Source organism: Pleurodeles waltl, chromosome 10, assembly GCF_031143425.1.
Source record: "Pleurodeles waltl isolate 20211129_DDA chromosome 10, aPleWal1.hap1.20221129, whole genome shotgun sequence".
NCBI classification, from domain to species: domain Eukaryota; kingdom Metazoa; phylum Chordata; class Amphibia; order Caudata; family Salamandridae; genus Pleurodeles; species Pleurodeles waltl.
This window is the reverse complement of record NC_090449.1, coordinates 422,082,153-422,109,766: the sequence shown is the minus strand read 5'-3', so window position 1 is coordinate 422,109,766 and position 27,614 is coordinate 422,082,153.

Here is a 27,614-nt window from a genome sequence, read left to right as displayed (position 1 = left end):
TCGTAAGTTTTATCATAAACCTGTATTGGATGTAGCCAGTGTGGTGATGGAACAGCTTTAAACTAGCATAATCGGAGCCTCCGGTCCTGACATAGAATAAACATTTTTCTAGCTATCGTGTCAAGAATTTTCAATTCTATTAAGGACACGGAGGCAAAGATTATCCCTCCCTGGTTATATTTATACAATATTTATACAATATTATCATTTAGTATTTATATCTGATGTGATATTGTCATTTAACCCTCCCATTATTTGCAATCATAAAGTTTGAGACACATATATTTTATGAGATATTACCTACCTGTTTATTGTTACAGCTTCTGATCAGAAGAACGCCTGAAGGAAGTAACTTCAAGGGAAGTTTGAGATATATGTTTTACCGGTTGTTTCTCCGGCATGGAGTCTCCAAGTTTCAGTTCTTCAGTATGGAGAGGAGGTTATGACTCCGGATTCAGGATGGCGTAAGAAGTTTGCGTTTTCAAGTTGACATTATCTGTTTGAACAAAGAAAGAGGAAGTGACTTCATAGGTCAAAGGACGTATAGCAAAGGACATACCTAACAATAGTAAGGAGATAAGAGACTTACTTACTAACCTGACTAACTAAAGTAGTGATTTGAAGGAACCAGGTGTATGGGAAAAAGTAGGGAAAAGATTTGCTTCAGTTGGGAATTGGCTTAGTTACTAAAAATCATATAGGGAATATTGATTGTGATTGCTTTGCATATTAGGAATATGGGGATTATGTAAATTGTGTCAAAGGATTCAATTGAAAAGGTCTAAAACAATGAGAGGAGGAAAGAAAAAACTAGAGAAAGAAGCTATAGGGAAGTTTTGAGGAGAAGGCAAAATGCTGAAGAAACAGAGCTGGGAAACTGTTGGTGGTAAAAGTAGTGTGATGCCATATTTAATCATCAGAGGAGGGATTGTTAATGAAAATGTTTTCATTAGAAATTATTAATGAATGCTTATGTATTCTGAATAATGAAAAATGTAAAAAATAGTTAACGTGGAAAAATAATGTGCACGATTGAAATTGTGACCTCGGAGAGTGGTCGTCAAGATTCACGAATTATATTAAAAGAACGACTAATGTATATGGAATATTGAAAATGTATTAGAGTAACATAGTAGTATATCATATTGAGAGATAGAACTTATGTTTAGTGTTATATTGTAGAGCTTAACTTAGCCAGAGTTGTGGCCTAGTTTTGCCAGGCCTCGTGCAGAAACTGAATTTTAACTTTCAATCAAAAGATGCTGACAAATCAGACTAACCGTGAACTGCTTATTGTTTAATAAAATTTGTTTAGCTGAAACCTTTGCATGAACTGCCAGACATGAGACGATGGAGATAGAATGTATCAAATACTGTGTAAAGCGCTTAGAGCAAACTTTTCCAGGACTCAAACAACAGAAACACTGACTAGAGAAGAAGATGCAACATTTTTGAAACCTGACGAGCCGGAGGATGAGAATGTTAACGCGTCCCTTTATGTTAATTTATACACATTAGGACTCGTTTTAGGCCGATGAATCTTTGGACCCAGTGGTGAGACACCATAAGACGAGATAACTAATTAATACATTAAGCAATACATTAATAACATTGTCAACATATATCACCACAATATATTTCACTATAAACATTAGTTAAATCTTCGGCGCAACCATGACCTTTCAGTCATGAATAACCACACCTTATTAAAGTTTTGTGAATTTTATTCCCTATTGATTACAATCTAATAGCAAACGTATTAATCTCAAAACCAAGAAACAAAGGGCATAATCACAATGCGGTAATAATGCAAAGATCTCAAACATAAGATAGTAACATGAAGATTAATATATCTAGCGCGTAGAACCCCATAGGTATTTAGTTCAGCATAGCACCACGTCAGTCTTGTCAGTTATGTCAGTCAAGATGAATGCCTCATCTACCCACTAATTAGCATTGGCATGTTGGACTTCATGCAAAACAATTTAGAACACCAATTTGGAAAACATCTGGCTAAGGTCTCTAATCAAAATACACAGCAGTTGGTACCTAGAAAGAAAAGGCAAATAAGTGAATTTCAATAGACAACAATATAATTACCCTCTGGGATAGGTCAGCATACAGGATCAGTCTTCGTCTTCAGGACATCAGTTTGATTGCCGTCAGTCTAACAATCTAAGGACAGGGGACATTTCCCTCATAAAGAGGGAAATGTAATGGGGCAGTCTATGGGCGAGGATGGTTTTGTCTAAGTCTCAAGTCACCAAATAGAGTGACAGAGTTTCTGGATGCAATCGATATCATTCTCTACCTAATGCTCCTGAGTCTCCTGTGTCATGAGTTTTTATCCCTTTTTTGTAATACATTCCCCTAAAATTCTATTGGACAATCACTTCACCCCACTATCTGTGACCTATTAAATTATACATTAAGTAATGCACTTGTCATTCTTCGATAATTTTCTACACTTTGATTGGTCTTCATAATTGACATTTTTCGTAGGTGGCACATCCGGGGTTACTTCATTTTCTGGCCCGTTCTTCGGGTCAAGAGTTCTCTTTTCCACGATTATTGTCCTTGAAAGTGTCCATGTTTGTTGCAAAGCCTACAAAATTTTATACTAAAACTGCTAGTATGAGAATGAGAAAATCTAGCAATGTTACATATAACGGAGAAAAGAACAATTGCTGGGTCATGGCCTTTTGCGAGTCAGCACACTGAAGAAACAGAAAAATACGCTTTAATATGAGAGCTACATAGCTAGTTTTCGACTCACGCTAACTTAAGATGTATGAATTCTAATACAATCTTTATATGTGTTAATAATTTTCAGTTAGTCATAATACAAACAATTAATTCCTACAGTTAACATTAGTTATGCATATGAAAATTTTCCACGTTACAATACGTTTCAATGAATAATATTATTAATGCAGCATTGTTAAATATAGGCATTCCATATCTAAAATGGTGACGTTTAAACTACGCTCTCTCAGTCCCTCCTCTGATGACGCTTGTAATCACACAATTTTCTCTCTAGTATTAATTTTTCACTTTGCGCATAATACGCATTTCAACATCTTGCCATTTATGTGAGCTTTCCCATATTTAATTGAACATTTTCTCTCTTTCACTTTCTTCATTTCTTCTGGTTCTTTTAGTCCAATTTCTTTTTATTTTGTCATTAATTTTACATGCCCCCCATAATCCTAATAAACAAACCAAAACAATTAATAGACCCAACATAATTTTTGCAAGTACCCCATTCTAAATGTTGGTAAACCAGCTTCCCACTCGGGCAATTCCTTTCCCAAATTTCTCCCAAACACCAAGTTCTTTCAGATCCTTCAAATCTGTACTATCTCTGGTAAGGTTAGTAAGCATGCTTCTAATTTTCTTACTGTTATCTGGAATAAATGAGCAACAATGACGCTCATTAAGCATTTTGCAAACACCTCCACTCTTTGCTAAAAGAATGTCTAAAGCAAGCCGATTTTGAAGAGTCATAGCTCTTTCTGCAGCAAGTTCAGTATCCATCAGGAGTATAGCTCCTGTAAAATTTGTCAACATGTTATCCACAATAGTAGACAACCTTTGAATTTTCATAGAGTTCAAGATAACCCCTACTGATGGGATTATGGCTCCAAATATATCACCAATGACAGCCGCCACTGATTCTCGTTTTTGTCTAGGATGTTGTAACTCAGACGTTTTAGGTATTTGTTTCAAGTCATCAATCTGATATATCTTTGGAAATACTATTCCCAAATAACATGTCCCATACCATCCCTTAGGGAGACGGTAACATGCATTCAATCCACAAATATAATAGATTCCAGGGTTTGCTGGATCTTGTCCATTTAACATAAAGGTCCATTTACTCTGAAACAAAAACACATGCCTACATTCACTCGTACCCACAAACAAATTGTCTTGATCGGATTTTGGCCTATATATACAGAGCCTACCTACGTGTAATGCATCTATAGCTAGTTTGCCTTGTGTTTTAATCGCAGTGTAAGCATAATCATTTGCATAAGTACGTTTTTCTAGACCTTTTTCTAACCTTTCTTTCAATGCTTTGCGTCTATCATCTGTGTGATCTAAAAAGCTCTTTTCTACAGGAGATAATAAGCAAGTCAAATTATTGCGATGCGCATAAGCAGTTCCAAATGTAAGTGTTGGCCCAAAGAATCCTCTAACTATTTTAATATCATGCTCTTTAGCTAATTTATTTAGGAATTCAATCACAGGCACAAAATAAAACACAACATCCAAATTTGAATAAAAATATTGCACACGCTCTTGATTATAGAATATTGTTAATAGCAAGCTGCAACTAATTCCATAAGTAAGAGGGAGGCTATGATAAGTAACTCCCTCCTGCACAGATGAAGGAATTGTAGTACATACATAACAATTCTTCGCATCCATAGTCTCCACATACTCATTTAATAAGCAATAGAAGACATTAGTAGAAAGTTCCCCTTTGGCATTAGTTCCCTCATGCATATGTCTTGCATCTTGCCCAAATCTCTCCCACAGTGATAGTTTAGTAGTAGTAGTTTCAGGTTTTGAAGTTGCATTAATAGTTTCTTTCTCTCTCCATGGCATTCCCACAATCACTCCTACAATCATTACTGCACATACAACACCTATTATAAGACCTAACCAACCACACACCTTACTTCCTTTGCTACTGTAAGCCATGTTTGTATAGAATCAGAATAGCAGATCAACAATCAACTTGAGAAGAAAAACTCTTTTCGCGTATATTACAGCGTCTTCATTCACTCCAGGACCCTTTTCGTCAATTCAGGTTAGCAGCTTGTCGTAATCAGGTTTTCCTTAAAGTCAAATCCGGTTTTAGTGTCACTTCCAGTAGTTTCTAAAGTCTCTTTCTCTTTTGGTTTCCACAGATTCAATTCTAGCCGATTTTTCCTTTTGAATATTTTCATGTACCGTAGTATTGGCCTGGTACTTCTCGATCAAAACAGAATGCTAAGAATTCTTGTTGCCATTCAGAGGTTGTAGCATATGCCCATTCAGGACCTGTATATCTTCTGTTTGCTATTCTTTTTCTTTTTCGCCTTCATTCACCTTGTTGTTCTCCTTCACTCAGATCATCTGCTTGTGAAGTATCGCTTTCTTCTATTATTGTCTCATTCGATACCTCTCTTAATTTAGGATGTGACTTGTCTGGCCAATTATCGCCTTTATGTGTCTTGGTTCGGTGTTTTCCTTCAGAACGTTGAACAGCACCCTCCTCTTGTGATATGGTGTTTTCTCTTGACGGACCTGGTTCAGGAGACTCTGACACGTTTTGATTAGTATCTACAATTTCTCCTTCTCTTTTGTCTGCTGGATCTATGCTGAGTTCGGGCTCTAATCCGTATTCGTCTACTTCTGGGAGAACCTCTCCTTGATTTAGTTCTCCTGCTGACTCAACTGAGATAGGTACTCTGTCACCTCTCTCGAACTCATTGACAGTTTGAGGGACAAGGCTGTTCTCAGTGGGCTCTTCAGTCGTTTCAGTTCCTTCTTGACTAACCTCTGACTCTGAGATTTCTTTTCCTGAAGTTGCTGTACCGGAAACTTCAAGTTCCTCTTCAACAGGACACGCTACCCTTTTCGTATGGCTAGCATGTATCCAGTTGGGAACCCCGGCACACTTCACAGCAGTGGTGGTCGTCAATATTACTTGATACAGCCCCTTCCAACGCGGCTCGAGACACGATTTTCTCATGTGCTTCTTGACAACCACCCAATCTCCAGCTTGCAGAGAGTGACCTGGTTCGCCGATTGGTGGCAACGTGTTAGCTTCCACCTGGTGAGAAAAAGAGCGAATCACGTCAGCCAAACCTTTGCAGTAATCCAACACCATATCATCTGTAATATTCACTAGTGCATTGGCAGGTACCGCTGGTAATCTCATTGCTCTGCCCATGAGGATTTCATGGAAGGATAGTCCCGTTTTCTTATCTGGGGTGTTTCTCATAGACATCAGTACAAGAGGTAAAGCATCTGGCCATTTCATGTTTGTTGCAGCACACATTTTTGCTATTCTTGATTTTAAGGTACCATTCATCTGTTCAACTAGTCCTGATGCTTCAGGGCGATAGCTACAATGCAACTTTTGTTCAATGTTGAGTGCGGCACACAGAAGTTTAATCACCTCATTGTCGAAGTGTCTTCCCCTATCTTATTCTATAGAAACCGGAAACCCGAATCTTGGTATCAGTTCACTGAGTAGTAATTTTGCAACTGTAAGACTGTCATTCCTACGTGTGGGATATGCCTCAATCCAATGACTGAAAACACACACAATCACTAACACGTACTTCAATCCTCCACAAACAGGCATTTCGATAAAATCCATTTGCATTTTGTTGAAAGGACCTCCAGCTCTCCCAATGTGGCTCAAAGTTACCACAGTCCCTTTTCCCGCATTCATCTGTTGACAGATGACGCACCTGTGGCAAGTGATCTCTGCGGCATGTCTGAATTTTGGATTGAACCAATCAATCTTAAAGGATCTGATCATGGCGTCTCTTCCTAAATGGGCCTTCCCATGGTATTACCGTGCAAACTGCGACAAAAGACTATTTGGCAGAACCAGTTTTCCCTCTTCTGAAACCCACAAATCATCTGCCCTTTGTACACACTGCATTCTCTGCCAGGAACGTTTTTCTTCTTTGCTAGCACGACTTTGTAGTGTCTTTAGTTCGTCTAAGGTATCAACCACTCGTAATGCTAGACTTAAACTTATGTCATTTTCCGGTTGTGGTAACAATTCCCACTGCTCCTTAAATGATATACAATTTAATGCACAAAATCTTGCAACCTGATCTGCATAGCTGTTTCCCATTGACACAAAATCTTGTGACCTGGTGTGGGCACTGCACTTCACCACAGCAATTTCAAGAGGTAACTGAATCGCATGTAACAAATCTCTTATTTGTTCGCCATTTTTCACAGGAGAACCAGAGGAGGTCATGAAACCCCTCTGTGACCAAAGTTGGCCAAAATCATGCACAATTCCAAATCCATATCTGCTGTCAGTATAGATGGTGACTTTCACATTTACAGCCGCGTGGCATGCTTTTGTAAGAGCTATTAATTCTGCCACCTGTGCGGAAAACACTTTCTCGAGCCAGGAGGCTTCGACAATGCCAGTTATGGTACATACTGCGTAACCGTCTCTCAATGTTCCTGCTGAATCTCTTAGACAGGACCCATCAACAAACATAATGCAATCGTGTTCTTTTAACTGGGTATCCTGTATGTCTGGGTGAGGTTTGGTACAGAGCTCAGTCACCTCAAGACAATCATGCTCAAATTCTTCCCCATCTTTGATTTCTGTATTTTCATTGGGAAGTAAGGTTACCGGGTTCAGCACAGTGCATCTCTTTAATGTGACATTTGGTGACCCCAGTATAATCGTCTCATATCTAGTAAGTCGTGCATTTGTCATATGTTGTGTCTTAGTTCGTGTCAACAGAATTTCAACTGAATGTGGAACCATTACTGTCAGGGGGTATCCCATGATTATGCCTTCACATTGTGAAAGGCTTTGACCAACTGCTGCAACTGCTCGCAAACAACCTGGCAAGGCTGCTGCGACAGGGTCCAAGGTAGCTGAAAAATATGCTACAGGGCGATTTGCATCTCCGTGGACCTGTGTTAAAACAGACAAAGAACAAGCATCACGTTCATGACAGAACAACAGAAAAGGCTTTTCATAGTCAGGCATTCCTAATGCTGAATGCACATGCACATGCACATGCATTCCTTCAATTCTAGAAATGATTCAAGCTCCTCTTTTGTCAAAGTTATGGTGTATGGTTCGTCCTTGACTTCTTTTCCTGTCAATTTTATTAAAGGTTTTGAGATGATCGGGAAGTTGGGTATCCACTGACGACAGTAGCCCACCATTCCCAAAAACATCCTGACGTCTCTTTTTGTTGTTGGGGGATTCATTTGCAAAACAGCTGTTATTCTTTCCTTTGATATTCTACGGGACCCTTTCTCAATCAGATGTCCCAAGTATTTTACTTCTTTTTGGCAGTATTGCAACTTTCTGGGTGACACTTTGTGTCCATTCTTTCCCAGATGATTCAATAATGCAATGGTATCGTATTTACAGCTGTCTCTGGTCTTTGATGCAATTAGCAAATCATCAATGTACTGTACAAGAGTTGAATTAAAAGGCAGCACAAGAGGTTTCAAATCCTTTTTCAATATCTGGTTGAAGATGGATGGTGACTCAGAAAACCCCTGAGGAATTCTGCACCAACTATACACCTTATCCAGGAATTTGAAACTGAACAAAAATTGACTGTCTTCATGAAGAGGTACCGAAAAGAATGCTTGTGAGAGGTCTATCACAGTAAACCATTCAGCATCACAAGGAACCTGGAACATTATTACTGCTGGGTTAGGTACCACAGGGCAGCATTTTATCACGAGTTCGTTTATTTTTCTCAAATCCTGCACAATTCGAACCTTCCCACAGGGCTTCTTCAAACCCATAATGGGAGAGTTGCACGGACTGCTCAGAACTTCTTTCAGGACTCCCTGTCTGAGGAAATCTGCAATTATTTGAGTTACCTCAATGAGGACATCCTGAGTCATGTGGTATTGTGGTACTTGTGGGAACACTGCATTTGGCTTTATCTGTACCTTGACTGGTTCTACTCCCTTTATCAACCCTACTTCTTTCCCAGTCAAATCCCACACTTTCTCTGTTACAGTCCCTTGTAGATCGGCAGGTAAGTCGATCAAAGTATGCATTGGGAATAAAGTGATTAAAGGGTAGTCTTCTTTAGTCTCTCCTCCTTCCTCTATGTATTGGCTCTCATCTCCCTCATCGTCACTGTTTGTCTGTACTTCTATTCCATCATTGGAACAGGTAATTGAGCATTTTGTCTTACACAGTAAGTCCCTTCCTAGTAAGGATACTGGACTTGAATCGCATACAACAAACCTATGCAGTCCTTGGAAATTACCAATTTCAACCTGCACCGGATCAGTAATCGGATTTGTCAGGTACTGGTTTGCCACTCCAACCACTCGTATAGTACGCCCTGAGAGAGGTAATCTCGGGACTTCTGCACTTCGAACTGTAGAGCGTGTAGCTCCTGTGTCGACCAAAAATGAAACCTTATAGCCCATTACTTTTCCCTCTACATATGGGCCTCTCTGATCCACCTCTAAAGATGCTGCAAGCCTACACTCTTCACTGTCTGAGCTGTCATGCCACTGACATCCCCGTTCATGCCACTTTCACCTCGTAATGAGAATTGTTGCCCAGTGTTGTTTTGGTTGGTTACCTGGCCTGTGATCTGCTGAGGAAGCATCACCTGTTGCTGTCCCATCGGAGCTATGGGTAATTGCATTTGCTGTCTAGGCACCATATGAATCTGCTGCTGCACTGGTTGCATTGACACTGTCTGAAAACGCGGCATTTGCATCTGCTGTATGGGCTGTACCCCTTGCATTTGTACTGAATTATTCTGAAAATTCGGGTTCTGATGTCTCACGTTTGGACCTCGTGTATTTTGTAATAGACCAACATTAATTCTCTGCTGAACTGCACCATCCTGCACCATATTCGGACAATCCCTTTTCCAATGCCCCATGCCCCCGCACGCATGACATGGTGACATCTTTTTCATTCCCTGACCGTCGTTTTGAGTAATAACATTAATCATGTCCGAACCCCGGTTCACAAACCCTCGACCTCTGCCTCTCGGCTGTGCTTGAAACACACCATTCATTTGTGGTTGTTGCTGTATCATTTGCTGAACTCCATTCCCCTGTATTCCAGCTTGTGCAGCTCTTATCTGCATCACCACTACTTTCTCCTTCAACTTTTTCTGCTTCAACTCAATCTCATCACTATAGTATTTCGCCTACTGCAACACCTCATCAATCGGTTTAGCTTGCCAACAAATCAAATGGTTCTTAATCATCTGGCTGACCTCCGGCCTCAGCCCTTCGACGAACCTAAACACGAGGTGATTCATGTCCTTTGGTTCGATAGTCTCAGTACCACTATAATGTTTGAACGATTTTAATAATCTCTCGTAATACGCATGTATTGACTCCTTAACCTCTTGAGAGGTCCAGTCGTTTTTCTGCCAATCGGTCACCTTCGGCGACACCTTTTGTTTCAAAAACTCAATTACTTTATGATAACATTTCATCACCTCTTCTGAAGGTGCTCCACTCACCTTATCTCTCGCTGGCTCCTTCGTGGGCCAATCTACCCCTCTCTTGCACTCAAGCCACAAATCTGGCGGAACAAAAATCTCAAACAAAGTATTCAAATCTTCCCAGAGACACTTTGCAAGCTTCACAAACCTATCCGTCTGTTGATACCACTCGATCGGCTTTTCTCTTAGCCTAGGATAAGCATTCATAAAGGATAAAATATCTCCCCTCGTCCATGGCACATGTACCAAAACACCACCGGCTGTCTCTCTCATAGGTAAGATTTTTACTGAATCTAAATTAGGTGTGGTCCCATCTTTATTAGACCCTGGGCTATCTCCCTTTCCCTTATCTCTTTTCTTTGCCCATCGGCATTCCCATTTTTCTAATGCGCCCCAAACTTGCGCATTCTGCAACAATTCTCTCAAGTGTGCCTTCATGCCTGCAGACCTCATGTGCTCAAAATCTTTTGAGTCAAAGTCTAGTCTGTAACTCCTTTTCAAATGCTTAGTGTTTCCGATATCGATGTTATATTTGTCTGCCAAATTCGCTAATCTCTGATGTATCTTGCCCACCTCTTTGGTGATCTTGGGACATAAATATCTTAATTCTGACTCAGTGTATGATTCCAACCTATTGACTCCCATTGTTCCTTCCACTAACTCAGCAGCTTCTACCCCTAGTCATACAAAATTCAAGTATTCATCTTGTTTTTCTTTCTCAGGATCATCTGTAGTTACTGTAGTCTTTTTTGAGGTGTATGTTTTCTCTAACCACTCATTTAACTGTTGTACGGTAAAGCCCTGCAGTGAAATGTTCCCTGCATGTATCATTGGTGAGCGTGAAGTATTTGTACTCATGGTTTGGGGAGTCAAAACTCCCAACCCTGCCTGACGCATTGCTTCAAGAGGTGCCCCTACTGGACTAAGGTCCATCAAGGGTCTCGATTGTTCACTTACTTGCCCTCCCGGGGCCATTATCTGTGGATTTCTCATAGGCCCTCCTCTTATTGCTTCCTGTGTCATCACTCCCTGTTCACACACCCCTGTTTTACCTTGTGCATATAACGGAACTGGGGGACCAACAGTAATAGGTAACGATATAGCAGCAGGTGTCTGACCTGGACCCAAACCTCTTGGAGCAGCAACACCATAGGTCTGCTCCAGCGTACCCGGAACAGGTACTAATGGTGGTCCCGCTACGGGATTGTACCCAGGTATCAGCTGTGGTGGTTGAGACACCAGTTTCAGGGTCGATTCAATCTGTATTAACTTTGGCTTTGTGTATATCGGGTCTGGCGGCACTATCAAGTTTGTAGTAGTCTCACGTACTGGGACATCAGGGTAAATTCTTTTTATCTGCAGTGGAGGCTGCAACTGTATCGGCAAGTCTGGTGCAGTGGGTACACTGACACCATTCTGTATCAAGGCTGTATCGCTAGTCTGTACCGTATCAGTAACTTCCTTCTCCTGCGTCTGGTTCCCAGGATCCAAGCTAGTGCTTGGGGCACTGCCACTCACCGCATACGGTGGCGGACGATCATGTAACAATCTATCCATAAATTCTTCATCATCTGAATCATCTTCCTCTTCCCAGGACCTTTTATTTTCTTCAGTTTTGCCTGAATCTTTGTCGGTTTTACAAGAGGCTTTATTTCCCTGTGTCTTTTCTCCCTGTGTTATTGCTGGGAATAACTTCAACACATCTACAATTCCCCGTCTCCACATCTTGCTCTCATTGTCCCATCTAGCTTCTGCATAGGATTTTTCTGCCCTTCTCAGTCTTTTCTGAAACCTTTCTTGTCTATGTTTAAGAGCCATCAAGTCCCAGATCGCCAAAGCCTCGTATTGTGCCGGTCTCGGAGGTGGCTTCTGCGTACTTAACATCCACCTCAAATTTTCTAGCACCTTTGGACTAAATGTCCCATGTTCTGGGAACGCTAAACACCCCTCTTTCTCTGTTAACTTGCGCCATTGTTTCATCCATAAACAAGGTGCAACACCCTTCTCTTCCATAACCGTGTAAGCCGGAGTACCCTCAGGTGGTGTAGGTTCCCCATCGGTTGCGACAATATATACATCTCCCTTTAAAGCGCTTTTGAATGCCTTGACAAAATTCATTTTTCAATTCTTTATTTCGTATTTAATCAGAAATGGCTTAGTTCCCAGGGAAACTCTTCACCTGCCCTTTCTCAACCAATTGCCTCTCACGGACGGCAGCCAATCCGTGCGCGACCCCTCTCAGCATCTGACCTATCTCAGCGCGGCACCACTGACGTCACACTCACACACACTGTAGCTGACAAAGTCTTGCGGCTCGTCCGCTCTTCACTGACCCCTTACAACTCATACAAACTAACGCGAATTATTGCGAGCTTCTTAAAATGACAACACAAATCTGTTGGTTTACTACAGGAAGGGTAACACATTTGCTTCAGAACTTTACAGAGATTTCACTTGAAGCCTCGGCCGCTACTCTCTCCTTCTCAGTTCCCACATATGCAAGATGAATTCGACCTGCAAATCCTACTCTCGACTTGTCAATGACTCCTTCTAGTGCACTTTAGAATTTGTCAAATCTCCATTGAAGGTTTCACACATACATCATAACTCAAACTCGACTTCTCAAACACGCCCGATTGACCTATTAAACCGCACAGATTACAACACAAACCACATTTATCATCATACTCCGGAGTCTTAGACCTCAACAGGTCCGTACACAATAGTCAACCACGTGGATAATTTTGAGCAACAAGCGCTACATTCACATGAAGTATGCCAACTTCCCTACTCTCATACTGTGGAGTACGCCCACTCCTGCTTATCAACACTTAATTTGGCCTAAATGCACACAAATTTTCACAATCTCCTGCAAAATGCATAAGCTTTAAGCAAGCGCAAAAACCCTAACCACACATACTATGGCGCCGAGAACATTCCCAACTCATTTAGGCAGGCTCCGAGATTCCGGGAAAACCATGGCGAACCTAGCAACCTATCATCTCTCCGAATTGCATTATCACAGAAAAACAAATTAAACAATGGAACTCCGTTCTAGGGCCCCCAAGGCCCGAACCATCGCTCTGCTACCAGAACTGTTAACGCGTCACTTTATGTTAATTTATACACATTAGGACTCGTTTTAGGCCGATGAATCTTTGGACCCAGTGGTGAGACACCATAAGACGAGATAACTAATTAATACATTAAGCAATACATTAAAAACATTGTCAACATATATCACCACAATATATTTCATTATAAACATTAATTAAATCTTCGGCGCAACCATGACCTTTCAGTCATTAATAACCACATCTTATTAAAGTTTTGTGAATTTTATTCCCTATTGATTACAATCTAATAGCAAACGTATTAATCTCAAAACCAAGAAACAAAGGGCATAATCACAATGCAGTAATAATGCAAAGATCTCAAACATAAGATAGTAACATGAAGATTAATATATCTAGCGCGTAGAACCCCATAGGTATTTAGTTCAGCATAGCACCACGTCAGTCTTGTCAGTTATGTCAGTCAAGATGAATGCCTCATCTACCCACTAATTAGCATTGGCATGTTGGACTTCATGCAAAACAATTTAGAACACCAATTTGGAAAACATCTGGCTATGGTCTCTAATCAAAATACACAGCAGTTGGTACCTAGAAAGAAAAGGCAAATAAGTGATTTTCAATAGGCAACAATATAATTACCCTCCGGGATAGGTCAGCATACAGGATCAGTCTTCGTCTTCAAGACATCAGTTTGATCGTCGTCAGTCTAACAATCTAAGGACAGGGGACATTTCCCTCAAAAAGAGGGAAATGTAATGGGGCAGTCTATGGGCGAGGATGGTTTTGTCTAAGTCTCAAGTCACCAAATAGAGTGACAGAGTTTTTGGATGCAATCAATATCATTCCCTACCTAATGCTCCCGAGTCTCCTGTGTCATGAGTTTTTATCCCTTTTTTGTAATACATTCCCCTAAAATTCTATTGGACAATCACTTCACCCCACTATCTGTGACCTATTAAATTATACATTAAGTAATGCACTTGTCATTCTTCGATAATTTTCTACACTTTGATTGATCTTCATAATTGACGTTTTTCGTAGGTGGCACATCCGGGGTTACTTCATTTTCTGCCACGTTCTTCGGGTCAAGAGTTCTCTTTTCTGCGATTATTGTCCTTGAAAGTGTCCATGTTTGTTGCAAAGCCTACAAAATTTTATACTAAAACTGCTAGTATGTGAATGAGAAAATCTAGCAATGTTACATATAACGGAGAAAAGAACAATTGCTGGGTCATGGCCTTTTGCGAGTCAGCACACTGAAGAAACAGAAAAATACGCTTTAATATGAGAGCTACATAGCTAGTTTTCGACTCACGCTAACTTAAGATGTATGAATTCTAATACAATCTTTATATGTGTTAATAATTTTCAGTTAGTCATAATACAAACAATTAATTCCTACAGTTAACAGTTATGCATATGAAAATTTTCCACGTTACAATACGTTTCAATGAATAATATTATTAATGCAGCATTGTTAAATATAGGCATTCCATATCTAAAATGGTGACGTTTAAACTACGCTCTCTCAAGAACATCGCAAAGTGAACCACTCAGCAATCTAAGAACTGTGTAATATTAGAATTCAGAGATTGTAATTATAAAAACTATTGGACAAAGTAAAATTGTGTGATTAATTGATCAATTAGGAATTGGGGGATAGTCTGGGTGACTTTGATATAATGCTGTGGTAAAGAGAGGAAACTTCAGATGAGAGGAAAATAGGAGATGTGACGGATGCAGACAGATGTCAAGGCGATTCGAGATTCTGTCATTGGGCTCATGCTCTTGAGAGCCTGATGTGATGCTGTTCGATAGATGCCCCAAGGGGAAGACTGACTTGTTGCTGATCCATACCGAGGATAGGTAGATATGACAATGTGACTGAATTAACATTGTACCTTTTCTTTCTAGGTACCAACTGCACTGTCTAAATCGTTTTTCCTTAGCTAGATGTTTTCCAAATTCATGGTCTTAACATGTTTTCGCATGACGTCCCACATGCTGATGCTAATCTGGGTTAGTTGAGGTTCTTACCTTATGACATTGACAAACACAGAGACAAATGATTGACAAACTAATTTGCTGAACTCTGCTACTTATGTTGACTTATTCATTCCTGATTTGATTATTGACTTATGGTACTGCTTTAGAATGTACTCTGATGCAAGTTTTGATTAGGCTTTGTTTTTGGCACCTTTTAATGAATTGAAACTGATTTGTTGACTCAAATAAAGTTTGAACTAATTTTCATGAATTAGTATTGTAACTAATAGGGAATAAAACTACTAAAACACATAGGCCCTCATTTTAACCATGGCGGTATTTTTGGAAGACCGCCGAGGTACCGCCGTGATGAAGACCGCCAGCGCAGGTGGTTTTCCACACAGCATATTATGACTGCTGGCAGCCCTCCGTCCTTTTTCGGATGGAGAGCCGCCAACAGCCATACTGGCGGTCGGCAGGGAAGTGGAGGCTGCTCCACCTCCACCGCCACGTCATCAGATCACCGCCCACCAAATCACGTCCCATGATTCGGTGTGGCGATGTTCTGGTGACGGGGTGCTGGCGGCGGAGCAGCTCCCATGGATCCCGTTCCCTCCCAGAGAATCACCAGACCAGGTAAGGTGATCGTCCATTTGAGGAGGGGGTGGGGAGTGTTGTGTGTTCTGTGCGTGCATGGTGTGAGTGTGAGTGTGTAGAGGGGGTGTGTGAGTGTGTGTATGCATTCAGGGGGTGTTGTGTTTTTGTAAATGTGTGCATGTATGTCTGTTTGTATGTCTGTGAGTATGTGTGCGTGTATGTCTGTATGCATGTATGCGTGAATGACTGTGTGTGTGTCTGTTGAAATGTTGTTTAGTATGTGTGCAGGTATGTGTAGTGTTAGTGTCTGTGTAGGGGGGTGTGTGTCGATGTTGGGAGGGTTGGGAGGGGGGTCCTGCCACTTTTGGGGGGTGGTAGGGGGGTCGGGGTTGTGGGGAGAGGACTCAGGGGTGGGGGAGTGGGGGAGACGAGACCCCTATCAGTGCCAGGGAAGGAATTCTTTCCGCCATGGATTTGATGGTGGTACAGAACCCCACGAAATCCATGGCGATATGTAGGGTCGTGATATCGCTGGTGGTGTTGTGACAGCCGCTGGTCTGGAGATCGAAGTCTCCAGCCCAGCGGTCGATACCACCCTAGAAGTCGGAGAGGAGAAGTGGCGGTTTAGCATGGCGGTCACTGTAATGCTTGTAATGCCATTTTCTTCCGCCGGCCTGTTGGCGGTATTCCCGCCATTTCTCCACAGACCGCCAGGGTTGTAATGAGGGCCATAGTGAGTTGTGGTTATTCATGATTTGAGGGTCATGGGGCGTTATGTTCTAATTCATTGTTGATGATGACTAATGTTTATTGAATTGCATATTAATCATTAGTATGACTGCCATTAGCCTAGCTAGGATACTCCAAGCGAATCAAAAGGTTCATCAATCTATACGCATCCCCTTGTAAGTTTACTTACTAAGGACCAGGCGGGCTATCACTGTAGCGCCTTCAACATACATCATGACCGTCAATGAAAGGTACCGAGGGAAGCCAAGGCTCAGCCTAGTCTTCCCCGGGAATCTTCATGGGAATGAGCACAGGCCGGATGGGACGCAAAGAGAGAAGGGGTGAGGGGTTGGGGGGTGTTGAGGAGTAAATTATTATTATTCGAATTTTTTTTAAAACACTTACCTTCAAGGGTAGACATGTTCGTTATCCCTCTGTCCTCTTGCTCTTCCCAGCTCCACGTGCTCCTAGCCAATCATCGCTCAGACTGGGAGCTTGTGCTTGTTCTCTACCGGCTGTGTGATACAGACAGGTACAGAACATGCAAAGTGCTTATGTCTTTTTGGCCGGCTGAACACGGCCGCCAAAAAGACATATGGACTTTGTGTGCACATAGCCCTCCTCGGGCCCCCTCCCTCCAGCCCAGCCCCACTCGACAAGGAAAAATAAAATGATAATGTAATGTACGTTATTATCATTTTCTTTTTCCTTTTTGGAAAAACCAGTGAGGTGAGGTGACGTTCCTGAGCCACCCCTGGATTTGGGTAAGGTGTGAGATATAATGCAAGGTTACTGAAGAATCAGGAAAGGGTAGTACGGCCCTTTCCTGACTCTTTTTCCACTCCACCAGGCGACTGTTCAGATTTGGCAGAGAGAGCTGGCAGCATTTGAGCTTGGGTGCCTCGGGCTGCTTCTTTTTTGCTGAGGCAATTTTTTTTCCTGCGTTGTGAGCAGAATGGAGGTATAAGGTGAGGCGGAAGCAGTTCAGGGTGTGCTCCGACCTGCTCAGGCCTGGTGTTCTTGACCAGGCCTGATAGGGATGAACAGGCTGACTTGGGCTGTGTCAAGTGAAGTTGTGGCAGTGGTGGCTACATGCTATGTGCCGCGAGGATAGCCTAAAGCAAAGCAGGGCAGGGTAGGCAGGGGAAGGAGTGAGTCACCTAGCATGCTCAGCAAGAAGACTGCAGGGAGGTGCCAGAGTCTCCCTGCTACACTGGGGCTAAATTCACTTGCAATCAAGGTGGGTGTACAGCAGAGTAGGGGGCTGGGCCTAATATTTGGAGTTCAGGGCCATATCATTAATGAGAATGCATAGGCATCGAAGCTGATAGGGCCCTGCCATTTGGGGCCTCCTTAGACTTGTCTTGCGGGGCAGCAGGAGGTGGCAAGGCAGCTTAGCATGACACGGTCACTGGTCTGCAAGGTAAAAGGAAGCAGACTGGGGCCTTGAGCAAAGATGACAGCTCTATGGAAGAGGCAGATGGGGCCATAAGGGAGGCCTATAGGGAGCGGCCATGGCCACTGACTCAAGAAACAATGGGGCATGACCAAAGACCCCTTCGACAGAGCTGCATGCAAGGCAGCCCTCAACAACTACCACCACATCAAGGCAGGAAAAAGAGCAGCAATCACTGCAGTCACATCGACACCACAGCCAACCACACAAAAGAACTCTTCAGAATCAAGAAATTCTCTAACCCAATAGCCACAGAGACCACCATCCACCCATCCCAGGAACTCTGCAACACCCTATCAGATCAGTTCCACAGCACGATCATCGCCATTTTGACCCCCAGCCCTCCAACCAAGACAACATCTCTCAAGCAGCTAACACCAGCCACAGGATAACCTCCTGGACCCCGATTACCACACAGACCACCGCAGCCATCATGTCATCCATCCAATCCGGGACACCCACTGACCCCTGCCCCCACCAGCTTTTAAACCTCGGAGCCAAAGCTATTCACATAGAACTAACCCACATTCTCAACACCTCCATCTCCACTGTAACCTTCCCGGACAAATGGAAATACACAGAGGCCAGACCCCTCCTAAAGAAACCCTCAGCCGACCCCAGCATCCTCAAAAACTACAGACAAATCGCCCTGCTCCCCTTCCCGGCCAAGGTGATTGAGAAAGCCATCAACCAACAGCTCACCGGCTACCTCGAACTAAACCACCTTCTCGACACCTCACAAGCAGGATTCCAGGCCAACCACATCACAGAGACTGCACTGATTGCTGCCAAGAGCGACATCAGTACCCTCCTCGACTGAGGAGAGTCAGCAGCTCTGATCTTTCTGGACCTCTCAGCAGCGCTTGATACAGTCTCCCACCACACTCTCTTCGACAGACTCCACAACATAGCCATTAAACAAAATGCTCTTAAGTGGGTAGCCTCTTTCCTCTCAGGCTGCAAGCAGAACATCCGCCTTCCTCCCTTCACTTCTACACCCAAGAATATCACCTGCCACATTCCTCAAGGATCCTCCTTCAGCCCAACCCTGTTCAACATCTACATGACCCCCCTCGCAAACATCGTCAGATGATACGGACTCAACATAGTCTCCTACTCTGACAACAGTCAACTAATCCTCTGACTCTTTGAAGACCCCCACAAAGCCAAAGCCAACTTTCACAATGCCATGATCAACATAGCAACATGGATGAAAAAGAGCTGCCTCAAACTAAACATCTAATAACAGAAGTCTCCATGAGACTATGCACGAAAACCTTAGCATCATCCTCGACTACCAACTATCCATGAATCGACAACTAAACTCAGTCGCCTCTTCCTACTTCTACATCCCCCGTATGTTCCGCGGAATCTTCAAATGGATCCCTTCTCCCATCTCACCTTGGTCACCAGCAGCCTCGACTATGGCAATGCTCTGTATGCTGGAATGTCCTCCCATCTACTTAAAAGATTCCAGACTCTACAGAGCACCTCAGCTAGACTCATCCTCAACCTCCCCAAGCGCTCAAGCATCACCCCATACCTCAGGAACATCCACTCGCTCCCTGTATAGAAGAGACGCCAATTCAAAATCCCCACACTCGCATTCAAGGCTCTCCACAGCCTAGAGCTGCCCTACATCAAACACTGACTGAGCTTCTACTTTCCAGCAAGACTACGCTCCACCTTGCTAAACCTCACACACACACACAGCATCTATTGCAGCAAAGGCCACTCCTTCTCCTACACAGAAAGCAAGTCCAAGAACGTGGCTTTTCGATGGAGGCATGGCATCTTCAGGGTCCAGATACCCTTAGGGGTGATAGTGCTGGGCTTTACAAATGCTATGATTGATTGATTGATTGCTTGACTACTCAGTGACCTTTAGGGAGGTGCAGCAGGCACAAGGAGGGAGGTGTGTGGACAGGTTGGCTGGGTCAGGGAGTAGTCAGTCAGCAGGGTGGCAAGGAATTGACCTGGAAGCCGGGATTCTCAAACAACGCAGGATGATTGAGGAGATGGTACTGTGCTGGGAGTGCCTTTGCAGAGCTAGTGAGACAGCAGCAGACCAGGCGAGGCAAGCGAACAAGGCCAGGGTGGCTTTGGTGGGTCGTGAGGAAAGGAATATCAAGGGCAGTACGGCAGGGGTGTCGACGGCTGTGGATACCAGACGAGGGTGAAGGTGCAGTGTCGGTGTCAGGAGCTATTGTGGCTTGTGGGTCTGGTGGTGTGGGAGACCTGCCTGGTTGGAGAAGCCAGTCAGTAAGCAGAACAAAGCCAGTAGGTGACGCTGGCAGACAGTTGGGCACACCAGCAGGGAGCATGACGGCCCCTGGATGCTGGTCTAAAGCTCTAGGGTGGTCTTCAGTGGCCTTCCCTACCATGAAGGGTCATTTGGGCAAAGCAACTGCTGCTTTGGTTTCTACCTCAGACAGAGTGATGCTTGATGAGCGGTGTGGAGGAGCAACAGACCGCGTGACGACTGATATGACCATAGATATGGATGATTTGGAATTGGATTACGAGGATGGGAGCTATGAGTGGGAGGCTGGTGAAGTGCATAACGTGGAGGAAGCACTGGCACTGGTGTCAGAAAGTTTGGGGAGAGGTGGTGCAACAGTCTTAGTATTTGTTGTCTTACAGAAGTCAAGTGCAGATGGCAGAGATGCATCTGGACAGTGGAAGGAAGATTGCAAGGGAAGCAGCAGACTGAGAAAAGAGGCTCCAAGATTATCAGCACGTAAGGAAGGGTGGTGGTCAGCCTGGAAGCCTCAAAGTGGGGAGCATGGTGCTAAGATATGTAAATTCATAGGAGTAAGGAATGAAGTAGTAGTACATAAAAGTGAGATAGACAAAGCAGCAGGAGGCAAAACAGGGCAGAATCAGAAGAAACAGAACAAAAAAGTTAAATCTGGTATAGGAGTCTGAACGGAGCCAGCGACGGTAAGCTCAGACAGGAGTGATAAGCAGAAAGAAGAGGGTGCACATAAGAAAAAAATTGCCATACATGGGGCTCGCCACGCCCCTACAGTCTCATGTATCCGATAAGACAAAGAACAGAATATGGAAGCATGAATACGCTTCGGACATTCAGGCAAAAGAAGGGTTGAAGGAAGGAGAATGGGAGCTGGCACGCTGGCCCAGAGTTCCCATTACTATGGAAAACTGGACTTCAGCTTTTCTAATACACGCCAACATTTGTTGTGACGAATACCCTGATAGGGCTATTGCCTTATTTAAGTATATGGACATAATAAGGAAGACACAAATGCATTTTGGGGGATATACCTGGCTCAGCTATGATGAGGAATTTCGGGCTAGGGTCAGTGTGAATCCCGACAAACCTTAGGGGGCATGTTGACTCAGAGCTTTGGATGCAGTGGATGTCATCAAAACAATCTATAGCCTCAGAGGACACGGCAACTTGCCTGCCCATCATGTATAAGCCTTTTCAGATGTGTCCTGCTCCACAAGGAGGGGGTACCATGCCGAAGAATACATTTGCAGTTGGAAATTCAGGGGCCTGTTGGAGTTTCAATAGGGGTTTCTGTTCAAGACACCCCTTCAAATGTAAGGATGAATGTTCCAAATGTGGATGGCTGCACCCCAAAACACATTTTGTTCACTGGCAAACCCCTCAGAGCAGTGGAAGTCGACTGGACATAGAGGACAGCAGGGCACTGTTGGTGCAATGGGCTCCGAAGCCAATTAAAGGTGAAAGTTTGCAGCCCTGGTTGTCAGAGTATTTGGACAAGGAGACAGCTGCAATATTGGAGTAGGGTTTTGGGGAAGGTTTCAGGGTTGGTTACCAAAGTCACGGAGGTAGGAGGTGGGCTGACAACTTACAGTCAGACAAAGCAGCACCTGAGGTGATGGTGGCTAAACTACTGAAAGAAGTCAGTGAAAGGAGGATTGTAGGCCCCTTTCATGAGTGACCTTTGAATGATTTGATCATGTTCCCACTGGGGGTAGTACCCAAGAAACAGGAAAGGGAATACAGGTTGATTTATCTCTTTTCCTGCCTGGAGGGATCCTCCATGAATGATTTCATTGCAACGAAGGACACTAGAGTGGTACATGTGTCAGTGGACTACAGCATCCAACTTGCCAGGCATTGCGGCAGGGATCAGAATTGGTGAAATGCGATATCAAGTCCACCTTTCAGCTATTGCCAAAACACCAAGATGATTTTTCATTGTGAGGTATGCAGTTTGAAGGTGCCATTAATGTTGAGAGGGTCTTGCCTGTGGGTGTGCCGTTTTCTGTGCCTTATTCGAGGATTTCAGCTCCTTTTTACAGTGGGTTTTTACAAAGTTGCACGGGCATCGGGAAGTGTCACATTACTTAGATGAGATTCTTTTTGTTGGAAGGACTGGGGAGGTTAACAGAGCTTTACATTGTTTTGAGGTCCTGGCAGTGAACTTCATAGTTCCATTGGCTCCGTTACAGACGAAGGGCCCTAGTGAAGTTTTGACCTTCCTGGGCATTTAACTGGATAGTGTGAACATGATTGTGAGGTTACCAAGGAAAAAGGTGCAAGAAAGCAGGTGTTTTCTGGAGGAAGTGATGGGAGAGAAGAGGCTGGAGTGGAGGAAAGTTCATAAGTTTCTAGTCTTTTTGAATTTTTCCTGCAGAGGTGTGAGGGCAGGCTGCACTTTTTGCAGAAGACTAGCCATGGCCATGTCTGGTGCCACCTTACCACATCACAGAATTCAGATTACCATGACATCGTAGGCTGATCTGAGTGACAACCTTTTTTGGAAAACTTCAATGGTGTGTCCATGATGTTTCATGAGAACACTGTGTGGCAAGTGCAAATGTTTTCTGATGCAGCTGGCGCCGATGGTTTTGGTTTGTTTTGGGATGGAAGATGGTGTGCAGAAGGTTGGCCACAGCAGTGGTTACAACAAGGGCGAAGTATCGCATTTTTTTAATTTTTCCCTTTACTAGTTGCATTGGCGGTATGGGGAGAGGAGATGACAAACAGGATGATGCTTTTTCAGGTGGACAACCTGTCAGTGGTCGAACTTATCAACAGGCAGAAAGCACATGACTTGAGGGTACTTAAGTTGTAACATCGTTTCATGTTACTATGTTTGCAGATGAATATTGTTTTCAAGTCTAATCATCTGCCAGGTGTGCACAATTCTACAGCTGACTCATTGTCTTGTTCACAGTGGGATTCATTTTGCAGCCTGGCACCTGGAGCAGAGCAAGGCACCAGTTCCTACAGATATTTAGGGATAGGGGCATGAGAGTGGTTAGGTTGGTGGAGATGTTCTTAGCGGAGTCCACCAGAAGGAGCTATCAGCTTGCATGGAGCGCATTTCAGACATTTGAAGGGAGAATAGGGAGGCCACTGAGTCAGGACAACAGTGAAAGGGAAGGACAGGTGACACATTTTTTTTTTTTTTTGATTGACAAAGCGTTGTCAACCGTGGCCATTGCTGACAAACTGGTGGGTTTGTCTTTTTATGGCACGCATTATTGGGGTTTTGACGCGCCTAGGGATGACATTCTGAGCAGGATGTTGAGAGAATAGGGTACAGAAAGAGGTGCAGTGGGCAGAGAGATGTGTAAAGCCATTACTTTTGATTTGTTTCTTGACGTTCTGCAGTGTTTATCAGATTTTTGCTAGACCTATGGTGCATTTCAATTAGCCTTGATCTGGTTATGCATGGTTTGGATGTTTTTTGGGGCATTTAGGGTGTCTGAGCTGCTGGGAGTGGGTAGGGAGGTGGGAGTGAAGCATGATGAGATGCATTTGGAAAGTGTGCGAGTGGGCATATGCCTGCCAAAATCCAAGACAGACCAGCTAGGTAAGGGTAAATGGAAATGGCTGAATGATGGTAGTAGAGTGGAAGTGTGTCCAGTGAGTGAATGGCACAAGTTTCAATTATGGCCAGGCCGCAGACAGGAGGAAATATTTTGTCACAAAAGAGGGGACAGGGTCACAATTTTTAAGCTTTTGGTAGTATTGCACAGGGCCTTGAGAAGGCTGGGTCTGAATGCTGCGGGTTTTGGGACTCATTCTTTTAGTATTGTGGCAGCAACTGCAGATGAGCAACTGGGGTGGAGTTTTGCTGAAATTCGCAAAATTGGTAGATGGAAGTTGAGATGCTGTGAAAGATATGTGAGAAAGTGAAACATGGAGGAGTGCAGGAAGTGGGTTGTTTAGATGTGTTTTTGTTTTACAGGATACTAATCTACTCTTTGTACAATAGGGTGAGTGAGCAGCCCAGGGAGACATAAGATGGTGACATGGATGGTGGGCCATTCTTTTATTCACAGGACTACAAAATATGCGGAGCGTCAAATATACAGACGGAACCTGGGATTGCCACGCAACAAGTTTGAGGTGCAATGGTGGAAAAGAGTGGTGTGAGGTGGGGAAATTTGTTGCCATTTTTGGCTACCATGGTTGCAAAGTGGGGTTGCCTGGACATGTTGGCTACCCAGCTAGGAAATAATAATTTGGAGAGGTTGTCTGAGTTGACGCTACTGCAACATATGCAAAGTGACTTGGACTTATTGAAACAAAAACTTTTGAGAACCTGCTGGTATGGACGGAATTTGTACCACGTAGAAAATGGAGGGGATTGGTGAAGCATGCAGCTATTTACACGACCCAATTCAACTGGCCGATGATTGTTTTTTGTTCGACGATGAACATTGTGGCACATGTAGGCATCAAGGAGGGTGAAATGGAGCTCTTTTGTTCGGATGGGGTTTATTTGACCAACTTAGACAATGCTTATTATATGTTGGAATTGGGGGATTGGATTGGACAACTGTGGAATGAGTGAATGTGGAGCAGAAAGGGCGCAAGCTGAAATGAAGTGTTGCAGTAGCTTGGGGTTGGGCAGTAAAATGTCCTTCAGGGCTTTCATAGGTAGCGATAGTTGGGGGGTTGGAGAGTCAGATGCGGGCAGTTCCACCCCTCGGAGAGGAGAAGAAAGAAGAACAGGTGAAGGAAGTATTTTGGGATGTCTGGGGCAGAAAGAGGATGTTTGGGAAATTAAGTGAGGAGGATTTGGGAATGGAAGGAGGTATGGTGAAAAAGGTGAAAGGAAGGTGTGATGCAACATGGTGCGAGAATGGTTGGTGGAAAAAGGAGTTTCGGTAATATGTTTGATGTTATTGTAAATGTGGATTTTGGTTATATGTTCTGTAATCCTGTCCTAATAAATGGCCTTTTGCACTAATTGATTGAGTATGCAGTGTGATTGCTTAATGATGAGTGCTGCCAAAAAGCAGACTTGAAAATTATAGTTTTGTTGTGACTGGCCCTCACTAAACCAATCACAAACTGCTTACACACACACACACACACCAGTTGTAAGCCAAAGTAGATTCTGACAGCTCCTAATGGTCACCAACAAAATGATGTAGTAATCTCGATAGACAGGAAACATATAAGTTATAAAAAATGATTTATTTTTGTTCAGTATGAAATGAAACAGGAGCCACCTACTGCAACGTGGCAACAGCTGTCAGAATCTCATATCACCACTTCACAGATAATACCATATCGTAGTCACAGAGTAGTAAAGGAAAGGCAGTACCAATAAGGAAAATACAACTGAAATACTACTGCTTCTGATGTGGTCCCCAGCAAATGCTATAATGTGTTTCATCAACAACAATGCTAGCACCGCAAATCTATGTTGAATTTTTCTGCCTTTTGAATTTTCCACTACTGTCATACAGGTCCACGTCATATGTATGAATGTGGCTTCCAGATCTGAGCATTTAGGGAAATTAGGTGATCCTTTTGGGTGTATTCTGTATAAACTTAATTGTGTCAAATGTGAATGAAGAAAGTAAAGTGGTCCAAATGGGTTATGGGGTTGCTTGCTACCACCTTTACCTATGTGCACGCACTCTACCATCTAGAATTGAACAGGGGGACACTAAGGCCCATATTTATACTTTTTTATCGCCGCATTTGTGTCATGTTTTGGCGCACAAACTGCGCAAACTTGCAAAATACAATTGTATTTTGAAAGTTTGCTCAGTTTTTGCGTCAAAAAGCGGCGCAAATGAGGCGCTAAAAAAATTAAAATATGGGCCTAAATCTCCATTCCAAGCTTGTAGTGGGGCTCATTACTTACCATTTTCAAGGCCCTTTAGAGACTGCTAACCAGCTGTCGGCCCTGGTTCATTTCCAGCATTGTTTCCATTGTCATGGATGTTTGTGGAGTATCCAGGAACCAAAACACTAGCTTCTTAACTGTATTAGTCAGCTTATCAAACTATAAGAACTCTCCTTGGCCCACTCCAAAAGTGTCCTTGGCTTCTTGGAAAGGTATAAACTTCTCCTATGGCAATGAGTCCCTGAGGTCTGACAGCTTTCCTCTCCCCATGCTAACATTGGCATAGTGGTAATTTTTGTCTAAAAGGCTAGAGCCACTAGATCTGCGGTCCTCTACAGAAAGGGGGGTGTAATCAGTAACTTTTGTATTGCTATTTCCCATGTTATTGATGTAGGAGGCTGGCTCAGTTTACGGTGTACACCTATGGTGTGGCACCATACACTGAGTCCATGCAACCCTTAGTGATAGTGAATAGGTGTCCAGACAACAGAAGCTCTCTAGTGGTAGTTGAGGCAAGCAGCTAAAGCCTATACAGGAGGAACATAAAGTACTTGCAATACCACAGTAGTCAGACAGTAACTCATTCACAAGGAAGAACCACACAAGTGTTACAAAAAACAATGATACTTTATTACAGCACTACTACAAAACTGATATTGGTGTATCTCCCTTTGGAGATATCTGGACACAATATATAAACAAAATAACCATCAGAAATAGCATAAAAATACACAGGGCCCAAGGGGAGGGCCAAACCATACACTAGAAAAGTGTAATGTGAAATAGTGACTCCAACCAAGGTAAGTGTGGTAGTTAGCTACCCGTGGGGGGCAGTTAGAAACACTGGAGGTAAGTGCCATAGGTGTCCCTAGCAACCAGGCGCAAGGTTGTTACCCACCAAGTTGTTCCATGGATTAACACAGTGAGTAGAAGTCCAGCTGCTGGGTCCAGGAGCTCCAGAAGATCCCAGGATTCACCTACGAGCTGTCCCTAGACGGTCGTCAGATTGCAGGAGGGCTAGTGACCAGCCAGGTCATCAACAAGAACTGACAAATGCAAACAGGATTTGCAAAAGAGTTTGCAGAGTTTTGCGGATCAGGAAGGTCCAGGAGACTTTACCGAGGAGAGGGAGTCAGGGCCAGCCCTCAGCACACAGAAAGGCCAATAGAAGTCAATGGAGCACCAACGAGGGACCCATAGGCTCTGGACACAGGAAGTCACAAGAGGCCTTACCAGCCCAACAAAACAGAAGTTCCACATCACAGGAATTTCAGGACAGGGGCTGATCTTCGGACTGCAGAGTTCTGGTGGACAAGGCTTCATGGAGCCTGAAGATCTCCTGGAGGAAGAGTCAAAAAGCCTTCGGCAAGTGCAACAGTTGCTGAGCACAGGGGTTCCAGTCCAGTGGCAGGAGCAGGGGCCCGCAGTCTCCCAAGTTGGTTAGAAAACAAGCAGG